This window comes from Colobus angolensis, unplaced genomic scaffold, assembly GCF_000951035.1.
Source record: "Colobus angolensis palliatus isolate OR3802 unplaced genomic scaffold, Cang.pa_1.0 Scaffold372, whole genome shotgun sequence".
In the NCBI taxonomy this organism is placed as follows: Eukaryota; Metazoa; Chordata; class Mammalia; order Primates; family Cercopithecidae; genus Colobus; species Colobus angolensis.
The window spans coordinates 1618116-1631789 of NW_012117066.1; the positions used below are offsets into that span (position 1 = coordinate 1618116).

Below are 13674 nucleotides of genomic sequence, written 5' to 3' on the forward strand. Positions count from 1 at the left end.
CTCGCAGAAAGCTAAGCAGACACCCAGCGAAAGCCGGCCCCTCCCACTCTGGGAGAGGGGAGGGGCCAGCGGTTGCATGGGCAGCTTTCCTTGTGATGCCACAGGTCCTCTGGACACGCTGCTGCCTGGCCACACCTCCTTTCCCTTTCATCTTTCTCATCAACCAATGGGCTTGGGAGCATTGAGGCCATGCCCCTATTCTGCGTTCTAGTGCGGTCCTGGTTACCCCTCCTCTGGCTTAGTCGCACAGCTACCTGGTAGGTGACTGGAGGTGTTTAGCAGTTTAGATTGCGCTGATGTGGCCCCAACCCCGCCTCCTCCCCCCCCACTCCACCACGCAGGAAGAAACTTGACAGAGCAAATTGACTGCAGCCAAGAAAAAGGTAAAAACCACCAGGTCGTAGCCCCCAACCCACCTGCAGACCTCCTCTGACAGCAGGACTACTGCCAGAGTCCGTGCCACTCCTGAGGCACACTGGGTCGGGCCCCCCTGGTGCCTCTGCACTCCCCCCACCAAAATATTGTTAGCCAGCCCTTTCCCCTCAGCAGCCCAGCCCCTGTCCTTGACAGTCACCCCAGGGTAACCTTGGGCAGGTGACCCCTGGGGCTCCCTGCTCGAGACTCGGCCCTTACCTCCTGCCCCCACAAGTCTGACCTCCCTGGGCTCTTTGGGCTTGCATCTCCAAGGACTGAGACAACCACTTCTGGTGGTTGCCACTCACCTGGGGATGTGAGTTTTGGCTGGCCAGGTTCCTGGGGACGGGGCCCCAAGGGGCAGTAGAGGGCAATTGTTAAGATTGCTGGGTACTGGTAAAGAATTCTGGGTTTGAATCCTGCCGCTCCGTCTGCTAGGGATATGATTTAGTGCAAGTTACTTGAGCTCTTTGGGCCTCTCTTTTCACATCTGTATAATAAAGATGGTATTGTTTGACTTCCATTTGAGAAGTTTAAATGAAATTTCTTACTGTTCTTTTATGTGAATCCCTAGTACATGGCCTGCTGCAAACACACAGGACACCCAGGAAGTGATCATTGCTGTTTGATTTTCCTCATCCCCAGTCTCAAAGGGAAGCCAGACCAATGAGAACAGCCACTTGCCATCAAGTTGTCCCTTTAGGAATCACTGAAAGGGCCCCAGCATGTGGTGAGGAGAGCCCCAGGCACTAGGAGTAAGAGAAGATCTTACTTGCCACCAGCTTGCTGGGTGACCACAGAAAAATCACTATTTCCCCTGGGTCTCAGTTTTCTCCTCTGTAAGATGATACTGGACAAGATCAGTGTCTTTCAAACTTGTTTTTCCGCTGGAGTCCCCTTAGTTCAAGTGAACTCTTACTCAGAAGTCTGTTTTTTTTTAATGGAGGTGGAGGTCTGGAACTCTACCAGATTCATCGCCCATGTCCTGGGTCTGAGGAAAGGGGTCCAGTGAGCGTATTAAGAGCTGCATTGGTCAGGTGACTCCACTCTGTGACTGCATTGGTCAGGTGACTCCACTCTGTGATATATCTATTTGTTCCTGCCCCTGGCAAGGCAGCAGGTGGCCATTTGGAAGAATGGCACAGGCCGTGGTTTTAATCTCCTCTGCTCTTTTTCAGCATTTTGTTTCCCTAACCCACATCTTCCTCCTACCCTGACTTTCTTGCTTCTCTCTAGGCCACTTCTGTCTTTCTTCCCCTGCCCTTGTTTTTCTCTTGTCACCTCTTGTAGATTCAGGACATTCTGAAGGTGCTGGTGTCCAACCTTAACCATTCCAATGGGGTAGCGCTACCCCATTGGGCAAGTGGAAGGTGAGGCAGTGCCCGGACCCCTCTCTGGCTTGCTGTCTCCAGCCGTGCATGTTTCTGAGACCTCTCTGGTTTGGGGGATACTTTGCCTCTGGCTTATTTTATGTTGCTGCCATTAACCTTCAGTCTGTTTATGTCTGCTTCTTCACCTGCTTGATTGATTGGGTTTTTTCCTTCCCAGCATCTTTTATCATCTTGGAAATGGTGAGTCATACTTTAAAATGTCAAAGTAATTTGGGACTAATGTACAGAGCAGGCATGTGGGATTTGGGGCTTATGTTTTGTTTTGTTTTTGAGACAGAGTCTCACTCTGTCACCCAGACTGGAGTGCAGTGGTGTGCTGCCATCCTGGCTCAATGCAACCTCTGCCTGCCGGGTTCAAGCGATTCTCTTGCGTTAGCCTCCTGAGTAGCTGGGATTACAGGCACCTGCCACCATGCCCAGCTAATCTTTGTATTTTTAGTAGAGACGTGGTTTCACCATGTTGGACAGACTGGTCTTAAACTCCTGATCTCAAGTGATCCACCCACCTCAGCCTCCCAAAGTGCTGGGATTACATGCGTGAGCGACCGTGCATGGTCTCTTGCTGTTTTTATACTTTCTCTATATCCATATAGAGATGCTTCCCATGTAAGTTTTTGTTTCTTTGAATTTCTCATTTTTATTACCCCTGCATCATCTGCCACCCTGAAGGATCTGGAGGTAAGAGGCCCTGGGCCAGGGTGCAGTGACCCTGCAGGCCAGTCCTCCAACCTCCTCTCACAGCAGGAGCTGGGTGCCCCTCTGCCAGCTGAGACAGTCCACACACACCCCAGTCCTAATGATTGTTCTCTCTACCTCTCCCCGCAGTCCTCCTCCAACTCCTCCTCTCTGCGTGCGCCTCAGAGCCGGTACCAAGAACTGGAAGTAGCCCTGGACTCAAGCTCCGCAACAATCAATCAACTCAATGAAAACGTAGAATCACTGGTAAGAGTCCAGTGGGGTCTCCTGATTCCACGCTGCCAATCTTGGGCCTTAGTTTCCCCTTGGGGCTCTGAAGAAAGGGGCTGAGGGACCCTGGTGCCAAGGGCAAATGGGGAGCTGGGGCACCCAGGCCTCACGTGGAGGGACCCCAGAGCAAGGAGCATGCAACATGGCTCTTCTGTCACTCCCCTCTTTGCTGACTCTCTCTTCTTCAGACATCCCTGCTCCAGTCCTTGCCACATACACCCTGGGGTTGTCACCTCTTAGGGAAGCACTAGTCTGACTGGTTGTCAGGGGCCCTGTATTTCTGCCCTGACTCAGTCTCTAATTTGCCCTTGAGTCTGGTCAAGCCACCTCTCCTCCTTGGGCTCATGTTTCCAGAGGAGGTAGAGAGTATCAAAGGTCTCTGTTAGCTCTGAGAGTCTGAGATTTGGGACCCTAGAATGGAAACCTCAGGGCCAAGGGCTCCCGTCTGTCCTTTTCTGTCCTGTATCTCTGCTGTGAAGAACCGTACCTGGCCTGTATGTGCTCAGTAAATGTTTGTTGAATGAATGCACCTTTCTAAATCACAAGCTGGCAGAAGGGTGGGCCTTTCTCAGACTCCGTCTCTAGAGGTTTATGTTACTGTCCTTTCCAGAGAATCCAGATTCAGATTTTGAGTTCTGTGGCTATTGACGAAAACCAACAAAGACCCAAATCCTCTGTCTTTGGGAGCTTGAGGAGAGTTGACCAGTTCGTGTTGCCATTGGGCCTGAGAACTTTGCCTTTAAAATCCATTCCTGGCCGGGCGCGGTGGCTCAAGCCTGTAATCCCAGCACTTTGGGAGGCTGAGATGGGCAGATCACGAGGTCAGGAGATCGAGACCATCCTGGCTAACATGGTGAAACCCCGTCTCTACTAAAAAATACAAAAAACTAGCCAGACGAGGTGGCGGGCGCCTGTAGTCCCAGCTACTCCGGAGGCTGAGGCAGGAGAATGGCGTAAACCCGGGAGGCGGAGCTTGCAGTGAGCTGAGATCCGGCCACTGCACTCCAGCCTGGGCGACAGAGCTAGACTCCGTCTCAAAAATAAATAAATAAATAAATAAAATCCATTCCTGGTCCCTGCCTACCACTTCCTGGTCTGGGGAATAGAGTTGAGGGGGCCCCCTCAGTCACCTGAATTTGACTCTCCCCACAGAAACAACAGAAGAAACAATTGGAACATCAGCTGGAAGAAGTAACATTTTTTTTTTTTTTTTTGGCTCACGATATAAATGCTGAGTTTGGGGGGAACTCATGACTGCTGCGTTTGGGAGGCACTCAAATGTAGAGGTGCCAGTCTCATGTCGCCCACTCCCAGCCTGGGGAAGAAGGCTCACCCCTCAGATTCTACCCCATCCTTCCAGGTTATCCCCTGGTAACCTGGTCCTATGGGTGGGCCTGTCCTGGGGCATTGGTGGCATGCTGGGGGCATGTCTCTTGCTGTGCCATCTCTGCCTCCCCTGGGTAAGAGCTCTGTCTTCCTCTTCCTACAGGAAAAGAAAGCAAACAAGGAAATACACAAAGCACAAACGGAGCAGTTAGAGGTGAGTGGAGGGTGGGGAGTTTTCTCCTGTCCTCCCAAGAATGTTTCTTTCCTTGTCTTTCAGTGCTTGCTTGGCTTTTCTCCCAAAGGTTCAATTCCAGACAATCAACATCCTCATGTTGGAAAAGGCAGACTTGAAGACCACAGTTTACCATACTAAACGTGCCGCCACTCCCTTTGGGGGTGGGAATCTGGCATCCTGTTATCCTTCAACCTAGCACTTTGACAGGTCTTTACGGGGAGTCCTTTGGGCCCCATCTCAACCTCTTTTATTAGAGGAGAATCCAAGGATCTGGCCAGCCACCTGCAATATTCCTTGCAGCGTATTGGAGAATTGGAGCAGGCTCCCTCTGCTGTCTCCATGCAGCAGCAGGAAGAGGACAGGGTGAGTCCAATGAGCTACCCTGTCCCCTGGCAGCCCGGCTTCCCAGATGCAGGAGTGAGCCTAAAGGTCCCTTCTGCAGGATGCAGTGTCCTGCCCAGAAGGCAGCATGCTCATTTCTCGCTGCTTTTGTGTATGGTTGTTAGAGGTAGCCTGGGGCTGAGTCAGCTGCTGTGCGTGAGTTGGGGGCACTGTGGGGAGCAAACACTGGACGCAGAACTGGGAGGCCAAGTGCCTGTCCTGCTCTTACCTGGCTGTGGCCTTGGCCACGTCCTAATTGGGTTATCGGGTACTTGTGCTGTGAAGGTACAGAAGAGTACCGTTAGTATGTCACCATTTCTGTAGAGAGAGGAAAGTTGTATGTGTGTGTTTCTGTGTGTGTGTGTGTGTGTGTGTGTGTGTGTGTATGTACTATGATAATATACATAAAACATGTCTGTAAGCATAAGCGTTCATAAAAACCTCAGGAGAGAGTAACAGGGTGGCTGGGAGACACTTCCCTTCTGTACCTTCTGAGTTTTGAACTATGCGAATGTATCATCCTTTCAAAAAGTGAACAAAAGATTAATTTTCCACTTCCTATCTGTGCCCCCACCCATAGCAAGAAAAAAATGGGCTTAGAGAATCAGACAGACCTGGGTGTTCAAATCCCAGCTCTGTCTCAGTGATCTTAGGCAAGCACTTAACCTCGAATACTCCATGTTTTTCATCTACGCAATAGAGGTTACCCTAGTAACTGTCTCATATGATGGTTGTGAGGATTAAACGGGATTGCTAGCATGGTACTTGGTGAAGCACTCCATAAAGATTCAAACAGTGGCAGTAATAACAGTAATAACAATTGCAGTATTATCTGATCTCTCTGGGCCTCCGTTAGCCAGCTGTAAATTCGATCTCTTTCCCTGTCCCTTCCAACTTTACTGAGTTCTTCTAAAAACCAGACCATGGACTTGGAAATGCCCTGATCTTTACTGACTGAGTTGTATATTGAGCCTAGCGATAGCCCTTTTGAGGGTCACTGCCCGGGCTCCCCAGATCAAAACTTCTCACTCTTCACCATCCAGTCCTCGAGCCGTAGTGAAGCAGTCCTCCAGCGGCAGTTACAGCAGACCAGAAAGGAGCGGGTGCTGCTGAACGCACATGTGAGACAGGTGAGGCTTTGCAGAGGGTGGGATGTGGAAGGAAGATGACCCCAGGTGACCAGGAGCAGGTGAGGACTAGTGACAGCCCTTCCTAACTTCTGTGCCCATTCTTGCAGGTGACAGAGTCATTTAAACAAGTCCAGCTAGAGAGAGATGAATATGCTCAACATATAAAAGGAGAAAGGGCCCGGTGGCAGGAGAGGATGCAGAAAATGTCGGTGGAGGTGAGACCTGACCCTTCAGCCCCTACCTTAGATGGGTCACTGGGTCTTTCTGGGCATCTGTAAAATGGGACTAGTACAGCCAGAGGTAGTCATGGATCTGGGCTTTGTGGAGGTGGGGGCAGAAAGGAAGATGATAGCTTGTCCAGCCACCAGCCCCCTCGCCAGGGCCCTTTCTCCCTGTGCTTTGGGCAGGCTAACACATTGAAGGAGGAGAAGATGCGTGACATACATCGGATACAGGAGCTGGAGAGGAGCTTGTCCGAACTCAAACACCAGATAGGCAAGATGGGGCTGGTGTGACCTGGGAGCAGGACTGGCATCAGAGGGCTGTGGGGGGGCTTAGAATGCCCCAGGGAGGTGGGTGGATGGAAGGGCTTTGAGGCAGTGGGAAAGTGGTCTGTGCCAGGAGACGGCAAGTCTTGTCATCTCCATGAGCCTCAGGGTCCCCGTCAGCAAAGAGGGAGGAGTGCCACCCACAGTGCTCTCTATCTGAAAGTGGCTTGGAAATTGGCACCATCGGGTGCGAGGAATCATTAGCAGTGAGGCCAAGCTTGGGAAGCGTGAGAGGAGCTGTGCATCAAGAGGAGGGTTGTTTCTTTTTTTTTTTTTTTTTTTTCAGGGGGAAGGGGGTGGGAGGAGGAATCCAGAGGCCCTCATTGTCTGCTTCCTTTCTCGGCTGAGAAAGAGTTGGAGCAGCTACAAGATGAGGCCAAACACCTAAGGAAGGAGGTGGAGAGTTTGGTGGGAAAACTCCAATCCCAGGTGGAAAACAATCAGGCCTTGAATCTCCTGAGCAAGGAGCAAAAGGAGAGGCTTCAGGAACAGGAGGAGAGGCTCCAGGAGCAGGAGGAGAGGAGGCTGCAAGAACAGGAGAGTCTGTGTGAGCAAAAGGAGAGGCTTAGGGAGCAGGGTGAGAGGCTGCGAAAGCAGGAAGAGAGACTGCAAAAGCAGGAGGAGAGGCTACGAAAGCAGGAGGGGAGGCTGCGAAAGCAGGAGGAGAGGCTCGCGCTTTCCCAGAACCACAAGCTCGACAAGCAGCTGGCCGAGCCACAGTGCGGCTTCGAGGATCTGGTGGGTTGCCCCACCTGGGCAGCCTGCCCTCATCCCTAGCCCTCCAGGCCTTTGTTTCCCCACCTGTAAAATGGGGCAGTGTAGCCCTCACATGACATGGTACTTCTAAAGGCACCTGTGAGCCCGTACTCATCAGGCCCTGCTCTGATGGCTGTGGGGGAGAGGAGATGATGTTTCTAACCTGCCTCCACCCTTCCTGGTGACATGGGAGACAGACACCAAGTTCAGGGTTCTCCAGCTGCAGTGAATGGCCACTGATTGCTTCTCTCTCTCCAGAACAACGAGAACAAGAGCGCTCTGCAGTTGGAGCAGCAAGTAAAGGAGCTGCAGGAGAAGCTGAGTGAGGTGAAGGAGACGGTAACCTCTGCCCCATCCAAGAAGGGCTGGGAGGCGGGCACCAGCCTCTGGGGAGGGGAGGTCCCAGGCCAAAGGAGCTCTAGCTGGAGGGAAGGTAACCCCAGCCCCCTCCAGAGCAGCCCTATAACTGTTTCTTGCTTCCTGCCCTCTGACTTTTAGAGGTGGGTAGCCCTGGGCTCCTCTCAGGTCTAGACATTATAATCCCAGCTAGAGGCATGGATTCCCCCAATCATAGGGGAAGAGACTGGTATAAGAGGTTCCTTATGCCAGCGGCAGTAGCTCACGCCTGTAATCCCAGCGCTTTGGGAGGCTGAGGCAGGAGAAATGCTTTGAGGTCAGGAGTTTGAGAACAGCCTGGCCAACACGGCGAAACCTCATCTCTACTAAAATTACAACAACAAAAAGTTAGCCACGCATGGTGGCGCAAGCCTGTAATCCCAGCTACTCAGGAGGCTGAGGCATGAGAATCACTTGAGCACGGGAGGTGGAGGTTGCAGTGAGGTGAAATTGCACCACTGCACTCCAGCCTTGGCCACAGAGTGACACTCTATCCCAAAACAAAACAAAAAAGCCTCCTTAGATTCAACCTGGATTCTGGCCTCAGTTCCACTGGTCACCGTTCAGCTACTTTTCATCTCTGGGTCTCTATTTCTTTAACTTCAAAAGGAAGTTAGCATTTTTCTTGCAGAGGTGCTGAGGATTAAATGAGATAATACATGGAAAGAATTAGGCTTGTAGCACACTTAGCAGATGATCGTTGGCTCCCTCTGCTTTTCCACCAGTCTGTAGGCTACAGTTTAAATGGTGGGAAGGAGGACATGAGATTTGAGGCTGGGGAAGGAGGCATGGGGTTCTAGGCAAGGGAGGAAGTCTCTTAGGCCTGGAGCAAGGGGCCAGGGGCTCTCACTACCCTATTAATGGTCCCAGAATCTGGAAACCAGCCACCACGTGCCCTCATGCCCAGGGTCTTTCTGCAGCTGGAGCTGAAGAGCCAAGAGTCTCAGAGTCTGCAGCAGCAGTGAGACTAGTACCTGGGTCACCTGCAGCAGTACGTGGCCACCTATCAGCAGCTGACCTCCGAGAAGGAGGCGCTGCACAGGGAGTTACTGCTGCAGACCCAGCTCATGGACCAGCTGCAGCAGCAGGAAGCTTGGGGCAAAGCAGTGGCTGAGATGGCCTGCCAAAAGTTGCAGGAGACCCAGAGGAGGGAGTTGCTGAGGACAGGGCCCCAAGGGGGACAACCTGGCAACTTCCGTGCCTTCTCACTCTGTTTCCTGTCCCCTTAGGAGCACCTAGAAGCTGCCAGCCAGCAGAATCAACAGCTAGAGGCCCAGTTGAGCCTCATGGCTATCCCTGGAGAAGGTACAGGAGACCACTCAGAGGAAGAGGAGACAGCCCCAGGAGGAAGGGGGAACTATTAACAGCATAGGATTGAGGGGTTGGAAGAGACCTTTAGAACAGATAGTCATTATGCTGACCGGGTGTCTGCACTAAGCTTGGCATGAATATGGTGACCTCCTGGGATCAGGGGGCCACCTGGTTGCCTAAGGATGAGTGAACTGGCCCAGATCAGAAAGGAAGCAGTTCAGAATTCCCACACTGACTGGTAGCAGGACTGTGCCTGGGCAATATAGCAAGATCTTGGTTCTTAAAAGGAAAAATAAAGAACAGCAGCTCATTCCCCTCTGGGGAGGGCCTGGCTCAGGGTCACACAGTGAGGGTGGGGAGAGGCGGGCCCGCAGTACCTCCCTAGATGGGTTGTCTGAGGACCCCTCTGGCCACCTCCCACAGGAGATGAAGGAGGACATCTGGACAGTGAAGAGGAGGAGGCACCTCGGCTCATGCCAAACATCCCAGAGGACCTGGAGTGCCAGGAGGCCATGGTGAGTCTACTTTCCCTACCCTACTTTGACACCTTCCTCTGTGGTCCCTGGAAGGAGCCAGAGTCATAGGCGTGGCCCCAGGGACTGGGGATGAGTCTGTGTGTGGGGAGACCTACCCGGCCCTGCAGGGGGCCATGGAGCAGCAGAAGGTGAGTTCTGGCATGGGCCAAGAAAAGTAGGGGCGGGGAAGGACAGGTCACTCCCGAGATGTGACCCCATTATTTTGGCTCCAGAGCAGCTTTATGGACCTCTCGAAGAAGGCGGACAGGAAGGAGCAGGTGGAAAAATTAGAGCTTGGATTCATCCAGCTCTCTGGCGCAACAGAGGGCATGAGTGAGCAGGAGGCCAGGGCATGGCAGGGGGAGCTGCAGGGCCTTCAGAGGGGCCCCAGTGTCTGAGCCCTGTCCTCTCGCAGGAGAGTACATCACCGAATATGAGAGCCAGGGGGCAGTGCCAAACACTCGGCACCAGGAGAAGGAGGATGTCATCAGGCCGGCTCAGAACGAGGAGATGAAGGTAGAGGGCGTGCAACGTCTCTGTGGGGGTGGGGGTGGGCGTGGGAGGTGAAGCCAGCTCAGGCGTGGCAGCTGAGCACCCCTCCCTGCAGGTGAAGCTGCTGGAACTGCAGGAGCTGGTGTTGCCACTTGTGAGCGACCATGAGGGGCATGACAAATTCCCCTCCGCTGCCCAGAACCCGGCTGATGAGCCCGCTCCAGGGGCCCCAGCCCCTCAGGAGCTTGGGGCTGCGGAGGAGCAGGGTGGTGAGCAGAGCCCTCAGGCGGGGTGGGCAGGCAGGAGCAGGGGAGGCTCGCACTGTGCTCAGACCCCCGCCTCCCTCTCTCCGAAGATCTTCGTGAGGTGAGCCTGGCCGACAGCGTGGAGCCTGCACCCGGAGAGGCCAGGGAGGGTTCTCCCCGTGGCAACCCCACAGCACAGAAGATCGTGCAGCTGCTTCCTGTAATGCAGGGCACCCAGGAGCTCCCAGGCTTGGCCAGCAAACCCTGCGTGCCATTCTTTTACCGGGCAGCGGAGAACAGGGAGATAAACATCATCATCATCTGAGAGCTGGTCAAGAAATTGAAAAAAAAAAAAAAACAAAAAGTTATGTGGTTAATCCCCTACACAATTCATTTACTTCATTTGAATGTTACAGCCCCTCATGTTTATTTGTGTTTCTAATTTACAGTTTAAATTTATTTATAAAAAGTTAAGGGAGAGGGATCTTTCCCTAATGTTCACTGTGGCATCCTTTAGCATTTTTGTTTTTACTTTGATAATTGTAGGTCTTTAGCATGCATATCGAGTTTGCCCTTACGTGGTGGGAGTTCAAACACACGAAGACCCACTATTTGTACAAAACTATTCTTGCTGGTTTGGAATAGGCTGCCAGGTTTTTTTTAATGTTATTGCAGCATGGATATTCATTACAGAATTCAGATAAAATTCACTGGTGTTCTGATATTATGTTTAATCGAATCCTAATCACAGTGAGCTCTTCATTAGCTCAATATGTGGTTTGCCCTCAAGTGCGCACTGTTTCTTACTTTGTAATATGCCACTGTGAGTACTGACATTTAGAGTTCTTTAAAGGCTGAGAACTGGAAACAGCCTTTCCCCTATTTTCTGTGTATTGGGGATGGGAGTAATAACATTTTGGGGAGCTTTTTAAATCTCACAGAAGAGGGAAGTGGCCTGCCCTGGCAGGTATGTGCAGGATAGAGTGTGTTTCATCTGTTCTGATGCCAAGAATGAGCGCCGTACTATGGTAGTTCACTTAGGATTTGTATGTGCTCTGGGCTCATGAAGAAGATATTGCATCATGAGCTGCAGCAGTTGGACTCTTTCTCAATGACCTAAAAGGGATATTTCTGAGGAATGAAAGGCTCCCGTCATTGACTATGGATGTGGAAAATCTTTTCTAGCTTAGACCCTTCATATCCACAATACATTTTAACGTCAGAGTTCATGTTACCTGTTTTAATCACATGACTACAAGTCCCAGTATGCAAAAGGGAACTGGTTGGCATTCTTCTTAATGTATTTAGTGAAGATCATAAGAAATCCTTTCAGAGTTGAAATGTCCCTGGAACCGGCATACAGGCTCTACTCAAGAATGAATTCGAGTGAAGGAAAGCTGTGTGACACCTGGCATCCCTCTATGTTCACGGAGCTTCTTTGAGGGTAGAAGATTGATTTTACCATCTAGACCTCTCTGGCTAATACCTCTTCTTTATTGATTACTCTGACATAGGAATTTACTTATTTTCCTTGAATGGAAAACATTGTAAAAACAATAACCACCATTATTAAAACCAATATATGTGAGAGTACTTAGTTGAAACAAAAAGGAGATTTAGTAGACAGTATTATACTGCATTTGAAAATCAAGGGGAAGTTTATGCAACTTAAAATGTTTACCATCCTGGCTAACACGGTGAAACCCCGTCTCTACTAAAAATACAAAAACTAACCGGGCGAGGTGGCGGGTGCCTGTAGTCCCAGCTACTCCGGAGGCTGAGGCAGGAGAATGGCGTGAACCCGGGAGGCGGAGCTTGCAGTGAGCTGAGATCCGGCCACTGCACTCCAGCCTGGGCGATAGAGCGAGACTCCGTCTCAACAACAACAACAACAAAAAAGTATTATGAAAAAATCATGGGATTAAAAAATAAGTCATGGGATAAAAATAAATAAAAGCAGGCCCCTGTCAGCATAAGCCTGGAGAAGTGGGGCTGGAGTCTCCGCCCTCACCATGTCTCTACCACCCTGTCCCTGTCACCCCTTTACCATTAGGGTAGCAAGACAAGACCTCTGTCTAATGGAGGGAAACAAACAGACCCTTGACCAGGGCTGAGTCCTTAAATCTCTGGATGATGATGATTGCTATTGAAGAGCCAGAGGCTGGTGGAGCTGGTTTGTTTGGAGGAGGCCTGATGGCCTCCCTACTTTCACCAAAGCAACTTTTCCCTCAGGGGGCTCCCATCTTCTTGTTGAGAGAGGTAGCTGAGGTGGGACAGTGGGGCTAAGTGTAGAGCAGGCGAGGGCACGGGCTGCTGGGGTGGCCTCCCTTCCCCAGTGTACATATAGTATCTGTGTAACAGTTTGTATATTCCGGGGGGTAGGGCCACCCCCTGTGTCGTACCTAGTGGCGGTTGGAGCTGGCATATGGAGAGGAGGTTCTAATCACTACTTGCGGTTGAGGAACTTATTGACAGCATAGGACAGAGGAAGGAGGCGGGGATGAGGTTGTGGCTCCCTGGTGATGCAACTCCTGTTTATTTTGCTTTTCATTTTGGAATACATGGATTTATCCATACTGCTCGGCCTGGTGTGTTCCCGTTTCCCTCACTGGGTCCTGGAGTTTGTGCCACTGAACGAGGAGCCCAGAGTGTCTGGGCATGTCCAGCTGGGCTGTTGGGGACCTTCCAGGCCTGTTACCTGTATGCTGCCTGGTGACACCTGGTGGATTTCACGGGGACTGCCATGGCGCCTGTGGGGCACAGTCCAGCCAGGACAGCCAACAGGCTCAGAAGCCTGATCTAGCGGTGGCGGAGAAGACAGATACCAGCACCCAAGGGTACTGACTTCTATCCACCCCAGGCTTCTTCCGTTCTGTCCCCCTGCCTCCCTCGCCTGTCTGCACCTGGTGGCCTGTTCTGTCTGTCCCTCCAGTGCACCTGGTGGCCTGTTCTGTCTGTTTCTGCAGAGTGCCTGCTGCCCCGCAGGCTCCTCCAGGCCGAGCTCATGGCCCTGCCCCCTAGTGGCCAGAGCCGGCTTCACAGGATAACAGCCAGCTAGGCTCCAGGGGCTTTCCAGGAAAAGTGTCCCTTGAAAAGTGACCTTTTCACTGCTCCCAACAGCACCCTAGAAATGGCTTGGCCTTTTCCCTCCCCTGAGCTCCACAGAGAACGCAGCCAGCAGAGGACACATTCCCTGTCATCCGAGGGACAGGAGGACTGGTAGAGATGTCAGGCCACAGGCTGCCAGCACAGCACCCCTATGCTTGGCCATGGGAGGGCTGGAGGAATGCCACTGGCCAGGCATGACAGGGAGACTCACTGGAGGTGGTGCACTTTGGAGGGGCGATGTCAGGGGACAGATATGGGTCTCAGTAAAGAGATCTCTTCAAAATTTCTGCATCTAGTTGCCTATACCGGATGATAACACATAGCAACTTATTTTTTACTCTCTAAAGACAGGGTATCATGGAAAGAGATCAAGCTGCCTTTCTATGAATATAACTCAATTGCCTTCCAGTAGTAGGCTGCATGCGTCAAATTGTTTTCAGAAATAAGAAATGGGTTGAGC

General features: G+C 51.7%; 1 pseudogene; it reads left to right on the forward strand.

Annotated features, from left to right (window-relative positions):
- Nucleotides 1–296: 296 nt before the first annotated feature.
- LOC105520214 lies at nucleotides 297–10431 on the forward strand (annotated as a pseudogene).
- Nucleotides 10432–13674: the final 3243 nt, after the last annotated feature.